Below are 26765 nucleotides of genomic sequence, written 5' to 3'. Positions count from 1 at the left end.
TCCTTTTCCGGGAAGCTTTATTTAAGACATAAACTCTGGCCTTCACTTTATAGCATCACCTCAGGGATGTATTAGAGTAAAACAAAAACCATTTGTAGGTAACAAAGACATATGGCTATGGTTAATTTCTTCCTTTTTTCCTTTTTTAAAGGGCTGTTTTGCTTTTAATGAAGGCAGATACAAAATGCATCAATGCAAAAGAATGTTTTATGTACTCATTAACATAGTGAGTAATGTAAATTACATTTTGATAATGCAAAATACAGTATGTTTGTTAGGCCTCAAAAAAGAAACTGCAGAGTTAGCTGCAACTTAAGGTAACTAGAAAGGCTCCTTAAGTTGTTTTTACCCACCACCTTTATTATAATAGTTCTAAATTATATCTGGGGAGGGGATTAAAAAATAATACAAAGCTCTTTTCAGCTGTGGTTCAAAGAACTCTAGTGAAGCTGTATGGCAGTGACATTGTGGGACCATGAAGTTTCCCCAGAAGTATTTCTAATAACGTAGACAGTTAAGAAGCTTAATAGTTTCAAAGTCTGGAAAGTAGCAAAAATATCTTAGAGAATTTAAAAACATTATAAACCCCTCTTCTCTCTTACAGAGACATTTTAAGGCATGGACATAACTTTAAGGATATTGAAAAAACACCAGTAGTTTTCATAAAGCTTCAATGAACACCCCAAGGCACAAGTGTTGAAAACGGTCTGTTCACAAAAATGTCACTGTGTTGTACTTTTGGAGGTACAGGTATACTGTACTTGTGGTGAGAGGACAACTTTATTCCTAGTTAAAAGCACCAGATGTGTCAAGCTCAGCTTCCATTTACACAGGAGGCACCCAAAATCCCTACGATAGTGAATGGTTCAAGTACTAGACCACATTTCCAACATCTTACCTATTTGCTTAGTTGGTACTGAGGTTCTTTTAAACCCTGTAGGTCTGTAGAATATTTTGAAAGGCCAGAACTACCCTGAAAATAGTCTTGAAATAATACAGAGCCTTTCTAAAAGAGCTCACTGGATACTTTAATAGCATTTACATAAAGAAATAAAGACGATAGCTGAGTTTCTTTCAAGTGAAGATGAAAAATAATGTAGAACTAGCATGTAGGCTAAAACGTTTGGTAGTTGATGTCCAAAATTGCCAAGATTGTTAATATATATTTTTGATAATTGCTATTGGCCAGGTTAATTTTTTGTGTGAAATATACAATATGTTAACAGAACAGAAAAATCATTATTTTAGACCACTAACAGAAGAAAACCCACAGCAAGAAAAGCATCTATACGGCAATTAAAAGTTAGGGAAGTTTACTACCTTTAGAATACATCAATACACTTCGATTACAGAAATATTTCATTTTTAAGACTAGAGTGCTTTAATGTACTTTTAGTAACAACCCAATCTAAGGAGACTTGGAGGCTTGTGAAAAAGACCGGTCCACCAAGATGCTGCATTTCTAGTGTAGGATGGATTAATACTTCTGTAAGAAGGAAGGAACTGAATCACCTCAGCATTGCTAAATGGCATTTTTCTTTTAAACAGTAACTCAATCTCATGACTCACTTCACTTCACTAACACAAAATTAGGCAGGAGAAGAATTAAGTTCACTGGTCAGAACCAGAAACAATGATTTGGCAACCTGTAGTCATTCAGCTCATGATGTGTGATGATCAGCAGAAAGCTGCTCAACTCTTGCTGTCCATTCCTTCACGTCTGCAGAGGAATTTGATGTAACCACTTCTCTTTATCAACTTTAAGCTACATACAGGCAAAAAGGTCACAAACTGCAGGGAGGCCGAAATGGTCTAGGAAGAATTATGTTCCTCCTATAGAGGTGAATTAAGTAATACTTCCTGGGCCTTCTTTCCAAGCAGCCACTTGTCTTCAGCAGAGGATAACTGGCTGAGGTTGCCCATCTTCTGTCCTGGCAGGATCCAGTCAGCTGTGTTAAAGGGACACCAGGAAGTGGTCATGGGGCTTTTAAGCTTTGGTTTGCCAGCTCTGTCTTCCTTGGGACTTCCTTCTTTGTATGGCGGCCAGATAAGCCACTCTGACAAAGAGCTGGTCTTTATGACTTGGAAGGAATCAGAAATCCTAGAAGGAACCATTACCTTTAGTGCCTTTGTTCTGTTACTTGTTTTCTAGAAGGACAGAGCCACATATTCAGGGAATCTTTATGCTTCTCAGGCTCAGGTTTTTGTTCCTCAGGCATCACAGTTTTATCTTTTCCTTCTTTCTTCAGAAGCCACTTGCACAGAGCTTCCTTCTCACAATTCTCGTCACACACACACTCTGCAAAGCTTGTGCAGGGCTCATTGGCTTTGCACATCTCCTCTGCCTTACATGGATCCTGATGCTTCTGGACAAGTCAATCTTCAGTAACCATGCTGAGGTGGACAATGGTTTCTTGGCCTCCAAGTGGTCATTCAGGCACTTCAGATTGCCCAGGTTTTCAATCTCCACCCCCTTGGACTTGTTGCCCTGACAGTTGGTATGGGAGTTGGTCTTGACAAGTCAATCATTCACATTGTACGACTGGCACAAGTGCTTAAACTTCTCATTGGTTTTACGACTGCCATTCTCAAGCTTCTCCAGCTTCTGGGGTTCCTAGGGAGTCACCAACCAATCTGATAGGTCTGTCTCATCTTGGTCAGGAAGCTCTTGATCTTCAGTTTCAATGGAGAAAGAACTGGTAGTGGAATGGCTATTACACTTTTGATAACTTGGTTTTTCAGGAACTTCCTGTTGCTGACTCTTGAGGAGCCAGTTTTCTAAGCCCTTTAGGTTTTCCCAGACATTACTGAAGAAATTGCAGGCTCTGATAGAAGTCTGACTATTCTCCAAGGTCTGCTTTTGGGTGAGCCAGTCCAGACAACCACTGGCAGATTTGCTTCCAAGGAGCCATTTCCTGAGAGGGACAGCTGTGAGGCTGGATTCTGCTCTTGCATTGGGATATAGCTTCTTTTCTCAAGGAAAGGCTCAATACTTGATGAACTTGCATGAGCCATCAAGTGCTCAGGAATTTGAATGGTTTTGAGAGACCCAAATGTGGTGACAGTCTGATGCAGAGCAGTTGTGTCTGCTTCAAAGAGTAGGATGGTTGAATATTCAGGCTTAAGGGTCAAACTGCCCAGTCTCTCCAGGCACACAGAGACTTGATTGGCTAGATCTTTGTTTGGGGTACACTCTAATCAATTATTCTTAATTATAGTCACCCTACTGTGCTATCAAATGCTAGAACTTATTCCTATTATCTAACTGTATTTTTGTACCGATTAGCCAACCTCTTTTTATCTCCTCTTCCCACTCTTCTTGGCCTCTGGCAACCATCATTCCACTGTCTGCTGCTATGAGATCCACTTTTTTCACTCTCATATATGAGTGAGAACATGGAATATTTGTCTTTCTGTGCCTGGGCTATTTTGCCTAACATAATGTCTTCCAGTTCCATCCATATTGCTTCAAATGACAGAATTTTATTATTTCTTATGGCTGATTAATATCCCATTGTGTATATGTACCACATTTTCTTTATCTATCCATCTGTTGATGGACACTTACCTTGCTTCCAAACTTTGGTTATTGTGAATAGTGCTGCAATAAACACAGTAGTGCAGATATCTCCTTGATATACTGAGTTCCTTTCTTGTGAACACATACCCAGCAGTGGAATTACTGGCTCATATGGTAGTTTTATTTTTAGTTTTTTGAGCAATCTCCATACTGTTTTCCATAATGGCTATACTAGTTTACATTCCCAGCAACAGTGTATATGTGTGAGTTCCCCTTTCTTCATATCGTCTCCAGCATTTGTTATTTTTTGTCTTTGATAACAGTCATTCTAACTGGGATGAGATGATATCTTATTGTGATTTTTAATTTGCATTTCTCTGATGATTAGTGATGTTGAACATTTCTTCATACACCTACTGGCTGTTTGTATGTCTTCTTTTGAGAGATATCTATTCAGCACATTTTAAAATCTGTCTATTTTTAAATCTGATTTGTTTGCTAAGTTGTCTGAGCTCCTTGTATATTCTGAATATTAATCCCTTGTCAGATTAATAGTTTGCAAATATTTTCTCCCATTCTGCAAGTTCTCTTTTCACTCTGTTGTTTTCTTTGTTATGCAGAGTCTTTTTAGTTTGATATAATTCCATTTGTCTATTTTTACTTCTGTTGCTTGTGCTTTTGATGTATTTTCCATAAAATTTTTGTACACATCAATGTCTCGAAACATTTCCTCCATGTTTTCTTCTAGTAGTTTTATAGTTTTGCATCTTACATGTACATCTTTAATCAATTTTGAGTTGATTTATTGTAGATGGATTTATTGAGAGATAGGAGTCTAGTTTCATTTTTCTGCATATAGATACTCAGTTTTCCCAGCACCATTTACTGAAGAGGCTATCCTTTTCCCACCGAATGTTCTCAGCACCTTTGTTGAAAATCAGTTGGTTGTGAATACATGGATTTATTTCTGGGATCTCTATTTTGTTCCATATGTATCTTTTTATGCCACACCATGCCCTTTTGGTTACTATAGCTTTGTAGTGTATTTTGAAGTCAAGTAGCATGTTGCCTCCAGTTTTGTTCTTTTTGCTCAGGATTGCTTTGGCTATTTGGGGTCTTTTGTGGTTCCATATAAATTTTAAAATTGCTTTTTATATTTCTGTAAGCAGTGCCATTGGAATTTTGAAGGAGATTGCATTGAATCTGTAGAACACTTTTGGTAGCATGGTCATTTTCACAGCATTAATCCTTCCAGTCCATGAACATGGTACGTTTTTCAATTTGTTTGTATTCTCTTTAATATCTTCCATTGATGTTTTATACTTTTCCTTGTAGCGATAGTTCACCTCCTTGGTTAAATTTATTTCTGGATATTTTAATTTTTTAATAGCTATTTTAAACGCGACTGCATTCTTAATTTCTTCCTCAGCTGGTTTGCTGTTGGTGTATAGAAATGTGATTGATTTCGTATGTTGATTTTGTATCCTGAAACTTTCCTGAATTTGTTTATTAGTTCTAAGAGGTTTTCTTGGTGAAACTTTCAGGGTTTTCTATATGTAAAATTATGTTGTTTGCAAACAGGATCATTTTACTTCTTTCTTTTCAATTAAAGTGACGGTTATTTTTTTCTCTTGCCTAGTTGCCCTGGACTTTCACTACTATGATGAATTTTTTTTTTTTCTCTTGCCTAATTGCATTAGGACTTTCATTACTAGGATGAAGTGGGCATCCTTGTCTTGTTCTAGGTCTTAGAGGAAAAGCTTTCAGCTTTTCCCCATTCTGTACAGCTATGGGCTTGTCACATATGACCTTTATTGTGTTGAGGTATGATCTTTCTATAACTAGATTGTTGAGGGGTTTTTCTTTTAACCATGAAGGTATGTTGAAGGTCATCAAATGTGTTTTTTACATCTAATTGAGATGATCAGTTTTTGTCCTTCATTCTATTCATGTGATGTATCAAATTTATTGATTTGTGTATGTTGAACCATCCATGCATCCCTGGGTTAAATCCCACTTGATCAGGGTGGATGATCTTTTAATGTGCTGTTAGTTCTTTTTTTTTTTTTTTTTTTGAGAATTTCTGCATCTATGTTCATCAGGGATGTTGGCCTGTAGTTTTCTTTACCTACTGTATATTTCTCTGGTTTTGGTATCATGATAATGCTGACCTCATACATTGAGTTTGAAATAATTCTCTCCTCTTCAATTTTCTCCAAGAGTTTGAGAAGAATTAGTTTTAGTTCTTTAAATGTTTAGTAGAATTCAGCAGTGAGGCCATCAGGTCCTGGGCTTGCTTTTGTGGGAGACTTTTTATTACTGATTCAATCTCATTACTTTTAATTGATCTGTTCAAGTTTTCTATTTCTTCTTGGTTCAAGCTTGGTAGGTTGTTTGTGACCCAGAATTTATCCATTTCTGCTAGGTTTTCCAATTCGTTGACATATAGTTGTTCATATAGTCTCAAGTTATCCTGTGTTATTTCTGTGGTATCAGTTGTGAGGTCTTCTCTTTCATTCCTGATTTTATTTATTTGGGTCTTTTCTCTTTTTTTCTTGGATAGTCTAGCTAATGGATTGTTGATTTTATTTATTTTTCAAGAAATTAACTTTTCATTTTATTGATCTTGTGCATTTTTTTGTCTCAATTTTGTTCACTTCTCCTCTGACTTTTATTATATCTTTTCTTCTACTAATTTTGGGTTTGCTTTGTTTTTGCTTTTCTGCTTCCTTGAGATGTAGATTAGCTTGTTTATTTGAAATCTATGGCATTTATTGCTATAAACTTCCCTCTTAATACTGCTTTTGCTATATCCCATAGGCTTTGGTATGTTGTGTTTCTATTTTCATGATTCATGAAATTTTAAAATTTCCTTCTTAATTTCTTCATTGACTCATCTGTCTAGTTCGTCCTCTTGCTTACATTCTTCTATTTTATATTTTTAAACATACTCCATGGGTAAGACTGATGTATATCTCCAGTTGAGAATTAATGATCTAGAATCCTCTAGATTCAAATTAAAGAAGTAAGGTTTTGGCTAAGTTAGCATTTCAAATAATAACTGAGTTTACAACTAATAACACTATACGCTGTACTGCTATTGTCGAATATCAGGCAAACATTGCCAGGATACTAATAAATACAGAAAAACTTGAAAGAAACCATTTCTTAAGAGTTTTGATCAGTGTTTTCCCTGAGGTGAAAACATAGGCTAAAAAAGTAAGACCATTGACAAATCCTCAGGGACTTCCCACAAATCATACAATTTCTGAAGTATTCATTTAACTTATACAGATTTCACCTGGGGCAGGCTGAATGTCTCTTCTGATATTTCTTCCCATGAAACTCACATCAAACAAACCTACTTATTTCTAATACTTCTCTTTTTATAAAGTAAAAGAGAAAACGTTGTCATTTTTTTTTTTTTTTTTTTTTTTCCCAGGAGCTTTCTGGGAAATCTCAAAGATGGTTTCAGGTGTAAAAAATATCTTGAAAGTTTTATGGTTTTTTCCTACATTTAGGATCCTATTTGGGGAAGGCAAAATTTTTAAAAGTTGTCAGAAAAGTGTAGACACTTGCTTAAAGAGGCTATGGATACCTAAGAAGCAATATTTGGTTACCTATTTAATTAAAGTGACAATAAAACATTTCAAAATGTATACTAACAGCAATGGAGTTAGAAAAAACTCTTATCTCTTTCATAAATGAGGGGTTTCTTCTCTTTAAATAACCAAAGACATTATAAAGTCATCGTAAAAGACAGAAAATTATTCTGGTAAGACACAGAATGTTTTCTCTCTAGGCAGAAAGAATTCTTCACTTTAATTTTGTAAAGTAAGCATAGTATTCTTCACAGAAAGTAAAGAATTACCATTCATATTGTAAACAAAGGCATTCATCAGTAAACCAGGGAAGCAAACCCATCAAAATAGAATGAACAACTTTCCTAAGATTTTAACACCTTTCATCACTTCTTTTCAGACTGAGCTATCATCCACAAAGGCCAAGCTGAATCCACATTCCAAGTGTGGTCTTTCCTTATGCTCTTTCGTATTCTGGGACAAACTGACACACGACATAAGGACCAATCTCAGGTCCAAAAGATCAAAACAAATTTTTAAAATAATTCTATCACATTACTTATATAAACATGCAATTTGTTCATCACTGCTCTTCTCAAATTAGACAATAAACCAATATTTTAAAAATTCTCAGCTCTAATTTCTAATATGATATCGACAGTTATAATCTACATACCTAGATAACCTTTGAGATCTGTAACAAGTCCCAAGGGTGTAAAATGGGTTGGAGACCAAAAAATTTGAGGACAGCTGCTCTTTTTCCATGAAATATCAAAACACATATGCAGTTGGATCTCCCTGTCACTATTGCTTCTTAGTGGCAACCACTCGTTAATCATAACTTTGAAACAAAGTAACTAACTTCTCATTTACAGAGAAAAGTGAGTGTGGGGTGGATAATTGAGAACTTCCTGCAATCCACGAGCATTACAGCAAACTAGAAAAGCTTGAAACAATTTTCTACAGCCCCGCACCTCTCTTTTGCATGTTCTTAAAGTGGCAAAAGTGAACATGTTCATTAACATTACTCATAGATATAGCCCCTCCAGGGCTTATAATGAATTTATTATATGGTACAGTAGTCTATCTTGCTTAGAAATTGTGTGGATATTCTCTACATATCTAATAAATAACTCAATTTAATAACAGTTCAAGGTTTTTCAGCTACCTAAGGATCTTGGAAATTCTCTTTAAGTTGGCAGGCTACGAAACATAATTATTCTTGAAATAAAGTTTTGGAAATCATGATTCAATTTTGTTGGACACAAATTTATATTATGTACAAATAATGTCTGTGTGTTTGATCAGTAACCTGATAACTATAGGACAAAGCAAAGCCAAGTAGAATAAAATGTATGCTTCTATTATACTTAACACAGATAAATCAGAGAAGACATAACTGTTTTATTAAACCAAACATATTAAACTACAAGTGCTCCTTGATTTATGATGGAGTTATGTCCTAATAAACCCATTGTAAATGGAAAGTACTGTAAGCCAAAAACACTTCCAATGTATGATACTTTCTTTTTTCTTTCTTTCTTTCTTTTTTTTTTTTTTTGAGACAGGGTCTTGCTGTGTTGCCCAGGCTGAGTGCAGTGGTGCAATCATCTCACTGCAGCCTTGACCTCCTGGGCTCAGTGGATCCTCCCACCTTAGCCTCCTGAGTAGCTGGGACTGCAGGCACATGCCAGCATGCCTGGCTAATTTTTGTATTTTTTGTAGATATGGGGCTTGTCCATATTGCTCAGGCTAGTTTTGAGCTCTAGGGCTCAAACAATCTGCCCACCTTGGCCTCCCAAACTGCTGGGATTACAGGCATGAGCCACAGCACTCAGCCAATATTTTCAATTTGAGATGAGTTTATTTGGATGTAACTCCATTGAAACTGAGGAGTGTGCTCATCACTTTTGCACCATTGTAAAGTTGAAAAATCCCAAATCAAACCATGGTAAATCGGGAACTGTCTGTAGCCTTATTTGCCAAAGATTTGCTGTAATTATGTGAACTTGGGCGGGGTGCAGTGACTCACACCTATAATCTCTCTCAGTGTTTTGGGAGGCCAAAACGGAAGGATGGCTTGAGCTCAGGTGTTCAAGTCTGCAGAGAGCTATGATTATGTCACTGAACTCCAACCTGGGTGACAGAATGGGACCCTGTCTCTCAAAGAAAAAAATAAAAAAGATGGAAGGTGGTCAGGGTGGCTCCTGCCTGTAATCCTAGCACTTTGGGAAGTTGAGGCAGGAGGATGGCTTGAGGCCAGGAGTTCGAGAGCAGCCTAAGCAACATAGAGAGACCTATTTTTACTAAATATTAAAACTAAACTGGGTGTAGTTGGCATGCACGTGTAGTCCCAGGTACTCAGGAGGCTGAGCTGGGAAGATCACTTGAACCCAGTGGTGAGGCTGGAGTGAGCCATGCTTGTGCTGCTGCACTCCAGCCTGAGGGACAGAGCAAGACCCTGTTTCAAAAAAAAAAAAAAAAAAAAAAAAATGACTTGGATTCTTAAAGGGTTTCTGAATTTGTTTCTGCAAGCATATTTTAGTGTAGTATATTTAAAGTATTAGAAATCCAGTCTCCTCAGTTTATTAAAATTTTAGGAATATTCAATTTATAAAAGCACTTATCTATGTCTTTAAGTCAATCAGAATAGAGCTTCTTTAAGAAACCAAAATTTAATTTATTAATACTCTCTTGAGGTAGGAAAAGATTTTATACTCACACAACAAGAGGTAAAGGTTTGAATTGCAGAAATAGAAGTCTAGCCACAAAGGAGCTTAGAGCTTCAATTCTACACTTTTAGCCTCAGGTTAAGAGGCAGGAGGCACAGAAACACAAAAACTCACTGGCACAGATATCAAAGGGCTACTCTCCTTCCCGATGGGCACAAACGTCTTTGAGCTCAAAATAGACAAATTGATAAACAAATAAGACTAACCAACCAGATTCTCTGTCATCTTTTGATTTCACAGAAAACAGATTTATATAACATATTAATCCACTTATAGAAACCATTACATGATCAGACTGTAAAACCAAATTCCTGCTCGTCGTTGCCACCACTGGGGGATGACTTCTCAGCCACATGCAAAAGAAACAAATGAAACGACACAAAACAAAACAAAACACAGAACTGGTGGAGATGGGGGGGAAAAAAAACTAGAGAAACAGTCAACAATGTTCTATTGCTACCCGTACTAGTCAGGGTTCTCTAGAGGGACAGGACTAATAGGCTAGATATATCTATGAAAGGGAGTTTATTAAGGAGAATTGACTCACATGATCACAAGGGGAGGTCCCACAATAGGCCGTCTGCAAGCTGAGGAGCAAGGAAGCCAGTCCAAGTCCCAAAACCTCAAAAGGAGGGAAGGCGGCAGGGCGCGGTGGCTCACGCCTGTAATCCCAACACTTCGGGAGGCTGAGGTGGGCGGATCACGAGGTCAAGCGATCAAGACCATCCTGGCCAACATGGTGAAACCCCGTGGCGCGTGCCTGTAGTCCCAGTTACTCGGGAGTCTGAGGCAGGAGAATCACTTGAACCCGGGAGGCGGAGTTTGCAGTGAGCCGAGATCGTGCCACTGCACTCCAGCCTGGTGAGAGAGAGAGAGACTCCCTATCAAAAAAAAAAAAGTTGGGAAACTGACAGACAGTTCAGACCCAGTCTGTGGCCACCGAGAGCCCCCGTAAACCACTGGTCTAAGTCCAAGAGTCCAAAAGCTGAGGGACTTGGAGTCTCACGTTCCAGGGCAAGAAGCATCCAGCACGGAAGAAAGATGAAGCCCAGTAGACTCAGCCAGTCTAGCCCTTCCACGTTCCTCTGCCTGCTTTTATCCTAGCTGTGCTGGCTGCTGCTTAGATGGTGTCCACCCAGATTGAGAGTGGGTCTGCCTCTCCCAGTCCACTGATTCAAGTGTTAATCTCCTTTGGCAACAGCCTCAGTGACACACCCGGGAACAATACTTTGCATTCTTCAATCCAATCAAACTGACACTCAATATTAACCATTACACTACCTCAGGTTCCTCTCCAGGAGCCAAGAATTTACATACTGGGGCTTCAGCTTCCCGGAGATGCATTTCTCTTCTCCGGGAGTGCAGTTTCTCTTGGTCTGTCAGGTGAGTCCACTCTGCACATCGCTGGAAGATATCTAAAGCTGCTAAAAAAAAAAAAAAAAAAAAAAAAAATTTTTAAAAGGTAAACATAACTTATACAAACATAAAATGAACATGTCAATAATTTTATTTAACTTAATACAAGAAACAGTATGAGGTTATGATGGATTCAAAAGCGATTTCAAAGAGCAGAGACACATGCAGGCATGCAGGGGAGGAAAAATGACTTTTCCTTTTACTGGTCTTAAGAGTTATAGGCTGGGACCCTTGTAACAAAAGACAGGAACAACAGAAATGCTAACACATGTATTTAATATAAGTTTTTTGTAACACTGGGGACTTCTTAAGGAAAGAAAACCCTAAAGAAACAGTTGAACCTGTGTTTTGATGCCAGGTTTGATGAAGAGGGGAAAGTTGTAGAAGAATGTGGTAGGACAAAGGGAATGAGTAAATTAGGGGAAACTTAGCAAGGCCTGTTCACTCACACTCCTCCCGGTGTCCCTCCATCTTCAGAGGTAAGAATACTTCTTTCCTCCAGATGTAGGTAGGGAGGGCACCTCTCACATGAAAGGTTTATGATCTCCTTCATGGGAGCAGGGCAGGGGAAAGTCAGAGAGATCTTTCTGTACATTCTATTTCTCAAATTCCTTCAGCTGTAAAATACTCAGTATGCCAAGGTGGGTGGCATATTTTGGGGTAATGTGCCCTGAACTCGGAGTTACGTGTAAGTTACACTTACATGAATTTACAAATAAATGTAAAATCTGCTTTTTCCATAGTGAGAGGGGGAAGGGAAATCAATTGTCTCCCCACCTGACAAAATGTGTTTTCATGTTTATAGATCAGGATGATTTGCATTGCCACCAGCTATCTACAATTTACAGAGTTGTAAAATAGCTCAAAGACTATGAAAGATGAAAACCCCATAGAGCAGAAAACCTAAAGGGGTGTACTTTAGACAACATACAGATTTCCATTGAAGATATACTCTTGTCTTTCTGTTTGTTTGTTTTGGTCCATTTCAAAGTCTTTTACAAACAAGGCTCAAAAGTATAATTATAAAAATCACACCAATTTTATAGCAAAACAGTAATATTAAATGTGGGCCACAGGCACATTTAACTATCTTTGATTTGATGTGGAGTGGAATATTAAAAAGAAAGTGAAAGTGCCTAGAATCTATGAAGGTCCCCTTGCTGTTTAGTAGGTGATAGCACCGTGTTAAGCGATTGGGGGATCACTGAGAAGAGGGGAGATTTGGGCCAAACCTTCATGGGACATACATCCCATTTCATCATGGTGTACAAAAACAAAGAAAAACAATTTTTAATTAGGTACTGATATGCAATCAGTAAAATAAATTGAGTTCAGTAAAAGAGGATGGTGCCGAGGAAATGTAACTGACCAAATAAGGTGGTATAGAAGATATTGTTGGTTGCTGACTTACTATGCTTCACCGCTTTTTTGAGATCTGGCCCTTAATTTCTTTTCTGGTGTAGAGGGGCTTAAAGCGTGCAGGGAAGGAAGGCCCTTCTCCTAGTCCCAGGCTATGGTCAAAGCCCATCACGGTAATTCTATTCTGCATGTCTTTCTCTCCATTACTGCTGAAGTTACTCTGTTGCTGGTACTAATATCTCTCTTTAGTGTTACCATTCTCCAAATCATTTTCTTTCTGTTAACCTGTTTAATTGTGAACTTAATTACAAATTAATTCATTTAAAATTAATTGTGAAAACACATACACATACACAATGAAAAGCATATAAAACGAAAAGTAAAAAACAGCTTTTAATAAAATGACCATCCATGTAACTATCATGCAGGGAATAGACTAGGAAATTGTGAGCATCCTCCAGTCCGCCCACGTGTCTTTGCCTGATTGTGGCCCCTTTCTTATTTCCAGAGACAATCACTACCTTGATACTGTGCTAATTCCATCTAGCCTTTTCGTCAGGGTTCTACCACCTATATATTCATCTGAAAATTTTGCAGTTATGGCTGTTCTGAACTTAAGTTGCTTCCTTCACTCAACACTGTATTTGTGAGATTCATTCATGTTGCTGGAAAAATTAATTTTGCTAAGTTTTGCTTAGCAAAACTAATTCGCTAAGTTTCATTGCTATATAGCAGTGTTCTCAAAACTTTTTGCTCTCAGAACCCCTTTGCACTGTTAAAAATTATTGGGAAACGCAAGTACCTTTTGTTTATATGGGTTATATCTATCAGTGTTTAGTGCATTAGAAATTAAAATGGAAATCTAAAAATATTTTTTGATTCATTAGAAATAACATTAAAACTTCAAAAAGGTATTGGATATATGATAAATCTAGAATTACTGTATAATCCAGCAATTCCACTCCTGGAAAGTGGGAACACAAACAGATGCTTGTGCACCAATGTTTATTGCAGCATTTTCCACAATAGCCAAAAGGAGCGAACAACCCAAATGTCCATCAATGCAATGCTAAATACCATCAAAATGTGGTATATACATATAATGGAGAATTATTCAGCCATAAACGAGAATGAACTTCTGCTGCAACATGGATGAATGTGAAGAACAGTATGCCATCTGTGAAATAAACCAGATACAAAAGGACAAATATTGTATAATTACATTATACAAAATGTGTAGAATAGGCAAATTCATAGAGACAGAAAGTAGATTAAAGGTTTCCAGGACTTAGGAGAGGGAAGGAATGGGAGTTATTACTTCAAGAACATGGTGTTTTGGTTTATGGTGATATAAATAGACACCATTGAATTGCGCACTTAAAAACTCTTAAAATGGCAAATTTTATGTTATATATATTTTAGCATAATCAAACAGGAAGAAAAATAATGATAATAAAACCATTACTGTTAACACTAATGAGGCAGAGCCCTCATGAATCAGATTAGTGCCCTTATAAAAGGGCTTAAGGGAGCTCCCTTGCCCCTTCCCCCATGTGAGGACTCAGGGAGAAGACACCATCTATGAACCAGAAAGCAACTCTTCACCGACACTAAATCTCCCAGTGCCTTGATCTTGGACTTCTCAGCCTCCAGAAATCAGAGAAATGTTTCTGTTTTTATATGCTACCTAACGTAACGGTATTTTGTTATAGAAGCAATCTGAACTGTCTTAGTCTTACAACAGTAAGTTACATATTTTCATGAAAAATAACTGCAGTTTCCAAAATAAGAAATTAATTAGAAGAGTGGCATTGTTTTTCATGTCTTTAATGTGTGGTTTAAGAGAAGACAGTTGAATTTACTTTGGATTTTACATTGATGTGTTGTAATACTTTGGTTTGGTTGAAGTATCTGAAGGAAATCGAGTTTCACACAATTATGCAATTGGAAAAGGGAGTAGTTTAATAGATTTTGAAGGTAATTGTGGGCATTCTTCTTTGATATTATGCCAGCATTTGATAAATAGTAGTTTCTTAAGAATTTTTTGAATGTGGAATCTGAAACCATATAGTTTTGTCTATCTTGCTCTTTGAGTGGATCTTAAGTTACTTAAGTATGATTTTATAACATTATGCATTGGTCATTTCGAATACGTTGGCTCATGAATTATACATATCTTCTGAATGTTGATATATTTTATTATGCAATAGTTTAAAAATTCCAACAGTTAAAATTGCCACCAATCTCATCTGAAGATTCTTCAAGTTTTGGAAAACTCATAGTGGTGGAACCAGTTTTCAAAAATTCTAATTTTCGTGTGAAAGCTCAGATTTCATAATTGGCAACAAATCCTGTCATTTTTTTTTCCCAGGCTTACTTTGTTAATGTTTGAGAAAATATCTGCCAGATTCCTAAGTCTGAACAACTATTGCTGATGTCAGTTTGTTTTTTCAAATACAAACTGCTGTGTCATTTTTAAAAATCGATAGTTTAGCTCACAACTCAAATATTTGCACAAGTGCCTTTTCTTCAAGGCAGCCATTATACTTCGGAATGCAGCCAAAGTGCTTTATGTATACTTCGTATTTCGTCACACAGAATATTTAAAAATATACTAACTCTTCTGGAGAAAAATTTGGCAATACCTAGCAAAACAACATATTCACTCACTTTTGATTCAGGAATTCTACCTCTAGGATGAAGACACACCTCCAAGAACACAAAAATTCATGATATACTTTGGATGTTTGGTGCCTTCCAAATTTCGTGTTGAAATGTGCCCTCCAGTGTTGGAGGTGGGCCTAGTGGGAGGTGTTTCGGTCATGGAGACGGATCACTCACGAATGGCTTGGTGTAGTCCTCACAGTAATGAGTTAGCAATCACTCTATGAGTTCATGTAAGATACGGTTGTTTAAAACAGCCTGGCACCTTCTTCGTCTCTCTCTTGATCTCTCTCTTCCTTTCACCTTCCAAGATTATTGTAAGCTTCCTTATGCCCTTACCAGAAGCAGATGTGGCACTAGGCTTCATGTACAGCCTGTAGAACTGTGAACCAAATAAATCTTTTTTCTTCATAAATTACCCAGTCTCCAGTATTCCTTTTTAGCAATGCAAATAAACTAACACAATGCATATGTACATGTTTATTTGTTGCAGCATTATTTAGAATTGCAAAGTATTGGAAACAACCTAAATGCCCATACATAGAGAAGTGGTTGAATAAACTATATGACATCTACAAAATGGAGCATTATATAGCTATATAGAAGAATAAAGAAGATCTGTAAGAACCAATTTGGAATGATTTCCAGAATATACTGTTAAGAGAAAAAAAGCAAAGAACAAATGAATATCTATAGTATGCTATTCCTTATATAAGGAAAAAAGGATAAAACACACATATCTGCTTGTTTGCACAAAAAAATTCAGGAAGGATAAATGAGATTATCTTAGGGGTGGGTGGGAAGTAATGGGAATGGGGCTGTGCTGATAGTGATGAAGAGGAATGACTTTTTGCAGGGGGGAGGGGGGCATACCAAATTTCTTTATTTGAAGGAATGGTACAAATCAAAGAACTTAAGTGGATGTTTTGGTACAACTCATAGAAAAGGTAAAGGAAACCCCAACATCCATGCACTGCCTTGGTGACCAAACAAGTCACCCATGGCTATGGGAAAATTAGCCTAAAGCTTAGCTCTCATTATTGCTCTCTGCCAGGGTGAGCTTGTCAAAGAGATAGTCTGCCAAGCCAGATTCAGGGGCTTCCATCTTGTGTGAGTTGGTAACATAGTCACCCAACTCTTTGACGGATTTCACCTGCTCATTCAGGTAACATGTCTCAATGAAGTCAACACAGTGGGGGTCATTTTTGTCAGTGGCCAGTTTGTACAGTTCCGGTAGTGACTGATTCACGTTTTTTTTTTTTTTTTGTCAAGTGTAATGCACCCTCCATTGCATTCAGCCCACTCTCCCAGTCATTACAGCATGGTTTCTTGATATCCTGAAGGAAGATTCAGCCACCTTGCTGGTTCGGTAGCTTCTTCAGTTTCTCGGCATGTTCCCTCTCTTCATGAGATTGGTGAAGAAAGTACTTGGCAAAGTTCTTCAAAGCCACATCATCACAGTCAAAGTAGTAAGATACGGACAGGAAGAGATAGGAGGCATAGAGCTCTGGGTTGATCTGGTAGTTGATGGCAGCCTCTGTGTCCTGGTGGTGAGGCAGGAGAATAGGGTCTGGAGGCTGGGAACCTAAGGCCAATTTGTGCTGATGTACTAGAACTGAATCAAAAGGAAAACCCCACCTCTCCATGCCCAAGTAACAAAAAGATCAGAGGCTGCTCCCTTTGTGCTGCCTTGCAGATGAAAAATGGAAAGTACCGTTGTAACTTCACTTCAGCTGCACGTCCCCTCCCGCAACCAATCAGAGTGGTTGGGGGCCAAATCTTCCTTTACATAGGGTGTAACCACGTAGCCAATGGGAAACCTCTAGAGAGTATTTAAACCCCAGAAAACTCTGTAACCAGCACTCTTGAACCACTTGCTCCAGTCTGCTCCTGCTCTCTGTGGAGTGTACTTTTGTCTCCGTAAATCTGTCCTTTCCTTGCTTCATCCTTGAGTTGCTTTGCTTGTGCATTTTGTCCAATTATTTGTTCAAAATGCCAAGAATCTGGATGACTCCCAGTCAGGACCCTCCAACAGTATGGTAGTAGTGCTGGCTCACCCGCAAGGGGGATGTGGTCATCATGGAGGCTAAGGAGAGGTGGAGGCGACTGTGTGGCACTGGCGTGGCAGGGGCCTTGGGGCTGTCTGAAGGCTCAGTGAGGAGGCCGCAGAGGGCTGACTGTGAGCCATGGGGGTGGGGTGGGGAGGTGGGGGTGGAGGACCAGCACCGGGTTACATCCAAACACTGTTGAAGCAGGAAACCTCCTGGACTCCCAGTGAAGAAAGTCTAGATACATTGTTGAGTACACTGTTTTGTATAGCCTTGACTCTTAGAATCAGCATCTTACACTTACACCCAAATATAAACAAACACTTCAAAGCAAACAGTATGTAAGGAGAATCAAAATGAAATAAAAACCAGAACAAGTGAATTTTTTTTTTTTTTCAGATGGAGTTTCGCTCTTGTTGCCCAGGCTGGAGTGCAATGGTGTGATCTTGGCTCACTGCAACCTCCACCTCCTGGGTTCAAGTGACTCTCCTGCCTCAGCCCCCCAAGTAGCTGGGACTACAGGCACACGCCACCACACCCGGCTAATTTTTGTATTTTTAGTAGAGATGGGATTTCATCATATTGGTCAGGCTGGTGTCGAACTCCTGATCTCAGGTGATCCGCCCACCTTGGCCTCCCAAAGTGCTGGGATTACAGGCATGAGCCACTGTGCCCAGCTGCAAATTTTTTTAAAAATGAAAAACATTGAAGAGGATGGGGAAGGAAAGAACTGACCTAAGTTATTTTGAAAAACAGTTACTTTGATTAGATCTTATATGATGAAAGACACAAGAACCTGCACACGGGGCATAGGTGAGCAGTTCTGTAACTACTGTATGTTTATACTAGGAACAAATAAGTATAGATAATGAGAACCAGATTTCTCACTGTTTGCAAAAGAAGCCACAAATAAGGAAAGGAGAAATCCTGGAATAAGCTTTGTGTTGTTGGACTGGAATCAGATGTATTGGTGTGAACTCATGTTTTTTTCAATGGATACCCAGGTATAGAATGTGTGTGTGTGTGTGTGTGTGTGTGTGTGTGTGTGTGTGTGTGTGTATGTGTGTGGTTTACACTTGATCTTAGCCAAAAGGCCGAGAAGTGATTGTGTGTGTGGTTTAATTCTAACTGTCCACTGAATGGAACTTAATAGCAATGAACATGCCTGATTTCCAGACCTTGGTTTCTCCAGTAAAAGGAACCAGAGTTCCACAGGAAAAATGGTAGATTCCAGGGTTTGGGCACAGAAAATACAAAATGAGCTTGGAACATCATATGGTACCAGAAAAGACGGAAGTGTTTCAAAAGGATAGGGATATGTCAAAACGACACAGGAACCCATCTGAAGGAGCAACCAATGGTCAAATCTAAACAATTTGAGCAAGAAAAAAATAATAGTACAATTGAGTTATAACCTATAGACTGAAACAAATATCCATGAGTCCATACTGATCTAAATAAATAATTGAATAAGTAAATAGGAGAGAAGAGATAGCTTTTCCTTACACAGTATTTCCACATCTAGTAATTCAAGGCTACAATCCTTGAATTTCTAGTTGTGGTAGACAGAAAAATGTCCCCCACTCCTCAAAGATGTCCATGCTCTAATTAACGTGTTACCTTACATGGCAAAGGGATTTTACAGACGCGATTAAGTTAAGGCCTTTGAGATGAGGAGATTATCCTGAATTATCTGTGTGGGCCTAAGGTAATCAAAAGCATTCTTGGAACTAATGTTGCACATTTAGGGAACTCTTCAAAAAAATAAAAAATAACAGATTGCATAACTAACAGACTAATGAAGGAGGCCAGTGGAATGGTAACAAACAAAAACTTGATTAATCCTAAAGAGGGCAAAAGAGAACAGAAAAAGAAACAGAAAACAGATAGGACAAAATAGAAAGGTAGCAAAATTAGAAAAATGGTAGATTTCAACCCAAGACATGGAATGAAGTGAATAAAGCAAGAGGCTGAACTCTACATCATTTAAGAAATTATTTTAGGCCATGCGTGGTAGCTCATGCCTATAATCCCAGCATTTTGGGAGGCTGAGGTGGGCAGATCACCTGAGGTCAGGAGTTCGAGACCAGCCTGACCTACATGGAGAAACCCTGTCTCTACTAAAAATACAAAAATTAGCTGGGCATGGTTGTGGCACCTGTAATCCCAGCTACTCAAGAGGCTGAGGCTGGAGAATAGATTGAACCCAGAAGGTAGAGGTTGCAATGAGCCAAGGTTGTACTATTGTACTCTAGCCTGGGTGACAAGAGTGAAAATCCGTCAAAAAAAAAAAAAAAAAAAAAAAAAAAGAAATTATTTTAATAGGTTTGAAATTCTGTGAATATCTCTGGAAGAATACACAGTGTTTCCCTAGGGGCTCAGATGAGAGGAAGCCTTCTCTTTCATTATTTACCTTGATTTGAAATTTTGACCATGTGAATGTATTACATTCCCATTTTAAAAATGTGAATTAAAATAAATATTTGTTGAATGAGTATACTGGATATGAAAATTCATAGAACAGACTTATCTTTTTGGTTTATATTTATATTTTCTGGTCCTTTCCCCTCTACCTAATTTTCTCTCTTCTAATTCTCTCTTCCTTTTTCCTTTTAATATTTTGTGCCCAATGGGGGGGTTACAATGGCTTATGGCAAATATTGCAATTTAAGAAACATAATACACTCCACCCTTTATCTGGACTGGGCCATGGCCCCCTGGCTCTGGAACAGAATCTGTCCAGGGATTTTTCCAGGACTCTGACCTGGAACTCGCTGTCAAGACCTAAGAAGACTGATGATGAAACCAGTCCTCTGGCCACCTTAGCCATAGCCACCACAGCGTGAGGAAGTGCCCCTACTTCCCCAGGAGCCTTCTTCACAGAATGGGAAATCCAGAGAATCTAGTTTCACTTTAAGAAATTAGCAGACAAGACCAGCTTAGGCAATATGGAAAAATCCTGTCTCTACAGAAAATACAAAAATTAGCCAGGCACGGTAATACATACCTGTAGTCCCAGCTACTTGGGAGGCTGAGGTGGGAGGATTGCTTGAGCCCAGGAGGTCAAGGCTGCAGTGAGCCATGATTGTGCCATGGCACTCCAGCCTGGGCGACAGAGGAAGACCCTGTCTCTAAAAGAAAAGAAAAGAAATTAGCAGAGGAATGAATTCAGAAGCTGCTGCCCTCAATCCAGGTCAACTGTGTGTTTCTAGGATGTTGACTATGTTTCCCTGGCTGTCAGCAGCAGCTGTGGTTGGGAGCCTGCTGTGCTGGGATGATGTCTCTGGGAGCATTACTCAGCAACTGCAGAAGTGTGCAGTAATAGACCACAAGGAGACAGAAGTGAGGGTTTCCCGAACAGGTACCGGAAAACATCCTGTACAGCCTCAGAAAGGCTTTTCCATAGCTGATCCCTGGTGGCTTAGCACAGGAGGCTGCCTCACCAAGGAGTGGGCTGCAACTCAGAACAGGCAGAAAACACCCAGGCAGAAAATGGCTTCCTCTTACTTTAAGCTTGAAATGCTCCTGGTTTGCAGGGGTTGGTCTCTGGTGATCTTTAAGACCAAACTTAAATGTCTGTATATATGAAATTTTTTCATTCAACAAGCTTTTAGTGGCTGTGTACTGTAAGCCAGTACCATGGGCTTTGATTTATCAGTGTTTGGATAAGGATAGGAAGAAAAAGCATTATCAGGGAGGAGAGAGTTTTATAACCTCAGCTTCTCACCAGTAGGCAAGCAATATGGCAGTAAGACAAGGAGGAGTCCCAGAATTAATTGCTCTCATTTCTTTTCTGTGAGACCAGTTATTATAAACCAGGGATGGGCAAACTACCTCCTATGGCCAAATCTGACTCACAAACAAATCCAGCTCATGGTCAATCTAGTTCACTGCATCCTTTTATGAATAAAATTGTATTGAACTGCAGCCACATACATTTGCTTACATATTGTCTATGGCTGCATTCACACTAAAATGGCAGAGTTGAATAGTTGAAATCACAACTGTATGGCTCTCAAAGCCTAAGATATTTATTCCCCAGCCACTGATGGAAAAAGTTTACTGAGTCCTGGCTGGGCACGGTGGCTCACACCTGTAATCCCAGCACTTTGGGAGGCCGAGGCGGGTGCATCACGAGGTCAGGAGATCTAGACCATACTGGCTAACATGGTGAAACCCCGTCTCTACTGAAAATACAAAAAATTAGCCGGGCATCGTGGCGGGCGCCTGTAGTCCCAGCTACTCGGGAGGCTGAGGCAGGAGAATGATGTGAACCCAGGAGGCAGAGCTTGCAGTGAGCCAAGATTGCGCCACTGCACTCCAGCCTGGGCAACATGCAAGACTCCGTCTCAAAAACAAACAAAAAACCAAAAAAAACAAAAACAAAAACAAATTTACTGAGTCCTGTTATGAGCTTACATAGAGCAAGGATGGGTTCAATATGTCATCTGAACACATCCAGAACTAAACATTTCTTAGTAGGGATTGGTAGGCAGGAGAAACTTAGGGCCACATAGACTGGTGGCCAGTGTAGGATTGAACCTTGGCATAACTTAGTGTGTACTTTTTCTAGAAGAGCTCATGCTTTACAGCTGTACACACGAGGCAGAATGAATGATGCAATTCAGCAGTGATTAAAGGCGGAGCAGCTTCCTTCCACATCTGCTCTTCTTGGGCAACTGAATAGCAGTCACTGTGAAAGGGGATGGAAAATGTCATGGATTCAGGCCCATGGAGGCAGCAATTAGAAGCACTGGATGTGATGAACACCTAGCTACTACGTGAATGGATCGTAAAACAAAATGTTGAATGAAAAAAGTAGGAAACAAAATGAGATCTATAATGCCAACCCGTTTATGTCGATTACAAATATATGCATGCAAATCAACAATTTGCATCTTTTATACCACTTTATAAGCACAAAGATACACATTGAACACATTAAAATTGTCTTGTGAGGGAAGACAAAGGGAGTGGCTTTGGGAACTAAGAGTGAATCAATTAATAAATAAGATAATGGATAATGGAGAGGCCTCTCATGGACAGATGATGATACTGTGATAAAGTGGTGATAACAACTGAGGACTTTAACTGACAGCACCTAAAGTCCAAGGACAACAAAGTAACAACTGGGAAGAAAGGAAGGAAGGAAGGAGGAAAGGAAGGTAAGGGAAGGAGGGAGAGAGGGAGAGATGGGAGAAAAGAAGGCAGGGAGATGGAAGGAAGGAAAGAAGGAAGGGAGGAAGGGATGGAGGGCGAAGGAAAAGAGGGAGAGAGAAGGAAGGAAGACAGGATAGAAAGGAGAAAGGGAGGGAGGGTGAGGGACAGAAGGAGGGAGAAGGAAGAAAAGAAGGAAAGAAGGAAGTGAGGAAGAAGGAGGGAAGAAAGGAGGAAACAAGGCTGGAAGAATCTGGAGACATACACTGCTTCTGTTATAGCTTTGACAACTCCATGGGTTTGGGACCCGTGATGACCTGTAAGGACTCAACCTGCAAACAATTCAGTATCTTAATGGAGGCAGTGGTGGTAGTGATGGTGATGTGTATGTGTGTGTGTGCGTGTGTGTGTGTGTATATGTGTGTGGCATAAGCAGGGTAGGGGTCAGAGCTGGGAAACCCAAGTCAAATGAGTTCAGTCTAGGGCTAGGTAGGATGTGAGAGTCCCAGGAAAGTTGAGATTCAAGCCCCAGTTGGAACTGACAGCCCCGTCAGCCTGCTGCTCTGGCAATGGCCGGTGAGTGTGGTGTGGGTTGGGGAGGGCTTTTGTGCTTTGGACACTCACATGGGCATGTTGAGAGTGAGCTCTAATATAACACTAGCTTCTGCGTGGCCCAAGAACTGAGCAGAAGCCTCGGGCAACAACGGGTTAAAGGACTTCAGAGACAATCACCAGAGTCTGTAGGTGAATGTTCTCATCCTGTGCTTAATTTCCACAACTTGGTTTAATAATTTCTGTTCTAACGCTTATGGGGTTGTTTTGCTGGTCAAATGAGATGGCTATGCATAAAAGAACCATGGAAAAATAAAGTACCCCTTACTTCAGTTATTAATATATTTAAGCAGTGTCTTAGAATGTAATTTCTTCTTCCTATCCACCCATTCGCCCAGTTTGCTGGATAGAAAGAAAAAAAGGGAGCTATAGTAAAAATTCCAAGGAGCCATTTTACTCCAAAAGATGTGAGAAGAAACATAATAGCTTTTATGTTACTTTAGTTACCTTTTTCAAAAGGAACATGTATTATTACACATAATTTTGTCTTTAAACTTCAAAAACTAAATTAGCCCTTTTCCAAGGTTTTCAAACGTTTCTGAGGTGCATCTCAGAACTGCCCAACCTACTGTTAACATCAATCATGCTGTCCTAGCTGCTGACACTAGAACTTTGTCCAGTCATAATATATCAGCGCCGGAAAAGAAGAAAAATGGAGACATTTCTAAAACTCACAAGTCAGTGGACTTTAGGTGTCAGGAAAGAAAAGGAAAGCCCGCTGTGAGAATTGTTCTTGCTAACCCAACTAAGATTGTATTTTTAAGGAATATGATAAAATATGCTGGTATCATTTTCTATTATCAAATAGTTTAGATATGTTTCTAAAATAGCCTTTATCTCATTTAAAAACGATTTGGAAATTATGTAGGATCTAACAAAAAAAGTGAAACTTACCTGTAACCCACCAAACATTCAGGGAATACACACAGACACACACATGTATATATGTATATATATGTGCATATATTGCATATATTATACTCATCTTTTGCAACAACAGGTTGCAAACTATATACACAGTACTGAGTTCTGCTATTTTTTAAATACAGCCTTACATCACTAGCTCCTTTTCATGTTACTAAGTTTTTCTCAATAACGTGATTGTTAAGTACCAAATAATATTTCATTATATGAATATGCCATGGTTTATTGGAGCTTTTCTATATTTAGTTTACTTATAATAGTCATTACTATTAGCAATAGTATTAGCAATTGCTAATGCTATTGACACAGTATGTTATCACTTTTAAGTCTCGCCATATATGGTTCTAAGTTGCTTTTTCGAACCACAGTAATAGTGTACTTCAATCAGCAGTCTATGTCCTTCCACACCCTCAGCAGCACTGAGTTTCATCTTTAAAATAATTGTGGCCAATTTGAAAAGTACAGTGAACAAATTGCTTAGTTCTTCGCAGCATCCCTTTGGGGGACAGTCTTTCTCCATTCCATAATCATTCGCATCAGACCTTAGAAGCATAGACAGTATTCAGTGATGGCATGTATATCGTATGCTTCCATGTGACACCACCACATATTTTACTGCTTAAATTGTCTTTGCATTCTAAAAAAGGAAAACTCCTACAATCCATGTTATTTTAGAAAATATCTTATGCCAACAGCATCTTGCATACATACTACTATTCTAGAGGAAGTCAAGCTTTATTGGGTCAGGACTTCCCTTTCAGTGATAAAGAAAAAAAGCTCCCTAAGGCCTATTTTTTTTTTGGATATTTGACTCTACACAGTGTCGGCCCTCTTATAGCCGACGCAAATTAAGGTATTTATAGGCCAGAGTGTGACACCTTATGGAAGGCATATAGGAAGAACAGGGTGGGCAGCCAGGATGAGGTAGGGAGGGAGGTGGCGAAAAACACTGTGCGACTCCACCCAAAATTGCAAGAGACAGAAATAAAAAAGAAAAACAGTATATAGAACAAAGCAAACACCACGCAGTAGGAGGTGATGTTTTCCAGGGCTTGAGGTATAATTCACTTTTAAACAAAAGCAGTCCCTTACATAAATGACACATTGCTTTTTTGCTGTCTAGCTTTTATTGAGTAGAGAGGCAAGAATAAACTCGGGGAAAAAAAAAACACCCAGAAAGCTTTGGAGAACAGGATGAAGGACCTATGTGCACAAAACCTTGGGCTCAGGGATTTAGGTTCCAGAAACCTCTAGTTAAGACTTTTATATCTCTTACTGAATGAAGGTGGGCTCCTTCCAGGAGGCACCTGTAATTTACCTGTTCACATATTACTTTGTTCTGAGAGTCAACAGCAGTAGAGTCAAATAGTATATATAAATATATATATAAATATATATATATATATATATATATACATTTTTTGCTTATGAGTTTGGGAGATAATACCCAACACGGTTGTTTTGGTTGTTTTACTAAAGACTTATGATGTTTAGGGGGAAAAACACACTTCAGTTTGGAGGCAAGTGCTTAAATCTCTCTCAACTAGCCATTCCTGAAAAAGAGTTTATTCATAACTCAAGGCTCCATGACTTCCCTTTGGCAGCTCCTAGAATTGTTTGCATCACGTCCGGATGGAAACAGCCAGTCTCTGTAGGGTTTCCCTGGCAAACATTACAGAGTAGTTGCTTCTGAGTCATCCCTGAGAAGGGATGCTGCAGGGGAAAGAAAAAGGCATAAACTGACTATTATAAGCTATGAGAAATACCCCAATTAATTTCTTGTTTTAGCAAAAGTAGAAAGTGTATACTCTTTTAACCCACTACAATGAGCTTTCCAATTATTCAAGTATTATCTCTCACTCCAAACCCACTCCCTACATAATATTTTGTGATACTGAAGGTGAGATTCTGCAAAGCACACTTCTGCTTTGCTGGACGGCTCTCTACTGTACTTTGCAACAGGGGGTGCTACAGGGAGACTGTGATGCTGAGGAGGCAGGGGACTTGTTCTTATTTACTTTCTGCTGGTTCTTTTTCCTATCAGGGTTATCCCAGCCAGGTGGGCACCTAGCGGGGCTGCTTTCTGCAGTTGCTATAACCACAGAATTCTCTTACTCTTCTTTCAGAGGCCTAGATAACAATTGTACATCCAGTTAACAATTCTTTACCATGCGCCCAGCACAGAACTAGACTATGGGGACATGGTGATGACGAGACATCATCATTGCCCTCATGGTGTAATCGTTTAGTAGCTGATGAAAGATGACGCCTGTCTTAGTCCATTTTGTACGCTGTAACAGAATACCACAGATTAGGTAATTTATAAAGAACAGAAATTTATTTTCTCAGTTCTAGAGGTTCAAAAGTCCAAGATCCACATGCCAGCCTCTGGTTCCAAGATGGTGCCTTATTGCTGCACCCTCTGGAGAGGAGGGACATTGTGACCTCGCATGGCAGGAGAGCAGGAGAGAGAGAACTCACTCCCATACATCCTTTTTATAGTGACATTGATCCACTCAGTAGGGCAGAGCCCTCATGACCAAAACACCTCTTATTAGGCCCCACCTCTGAATACTGTTGCATTGGCGGTTAAAAATACCCATGACAGGTAAAAGTACAGACAGGGCAGTAGACTCCACATGTTTCTGGTTGAATGTTGTATGTTCCACTCTTTAATTACAGTTTAAAGTTCATCTGTCTATCCTATCTATCTATCTATCTATCTATCTATCTATCTATCTATCTATCTATC

The 26765-nt window shown here is 39.0% G+C and overlaps 1 long non-coding RNA gene and 2 pseudogenes across 2 annotated transcripts in view; all 3 read right to left on the bottom strand.

Moving 5' to 3' along the window:
- Window positions 1–355: 355 nt before the first annotated feature.
- On the bottom strand, window positions 356–7398 carry LOC111554887 (annotated as a pseudogene).
- Window positions 7399–10673: 3275 nt separating this feature from the next.
- Window positions 10674–26765, bottom strand: part of LOC111556069 — a 54594-nt gene continuing 38502 nt past the window's right edge. Inside the window, exons 3-4 of one of the 2 annotated variants that reach the window (XR_002735716.2) lie at window positions 11115–11257; window positions 10674–10714 (exon numbers count right to left, since the gene is read on the bottom strand). This is a non-coding gene — a long non-coding RNA (uncharacterized LOC111556069). Of the gene's footprint in view, window positions 10715–10751; window positions 11258–26765 lie in introns of those variants that run through there. The other variant, XR_002735715.3, reaches the window with a different exon arrangement.
- Window positions 16150–17052, bottom strand: LOC111556056 (annotated as a pseudogene).

Source organism: Piliocolobus tephrosceles, chromosome 6, assembly GCF_002776525.5.
Source record: "Piliocolobus tephrosceles isolate RC106 chromosome 6, ASM277652v3, whole genome shotgun sequence".
Classification (NCBI taxonomy): domain Eukaryota; kingdom Metazoa; phylum Chordata; class Mammalia; order Primates; family Cercopithecidae; genus Piliocolobus; species Piliocolobus tephrosceles.
The sequence above is the reverse complement of the archived record's forward strand: the minus strand, read 5'-3'. Positions and strand labels throughout refer to the sequence as shown.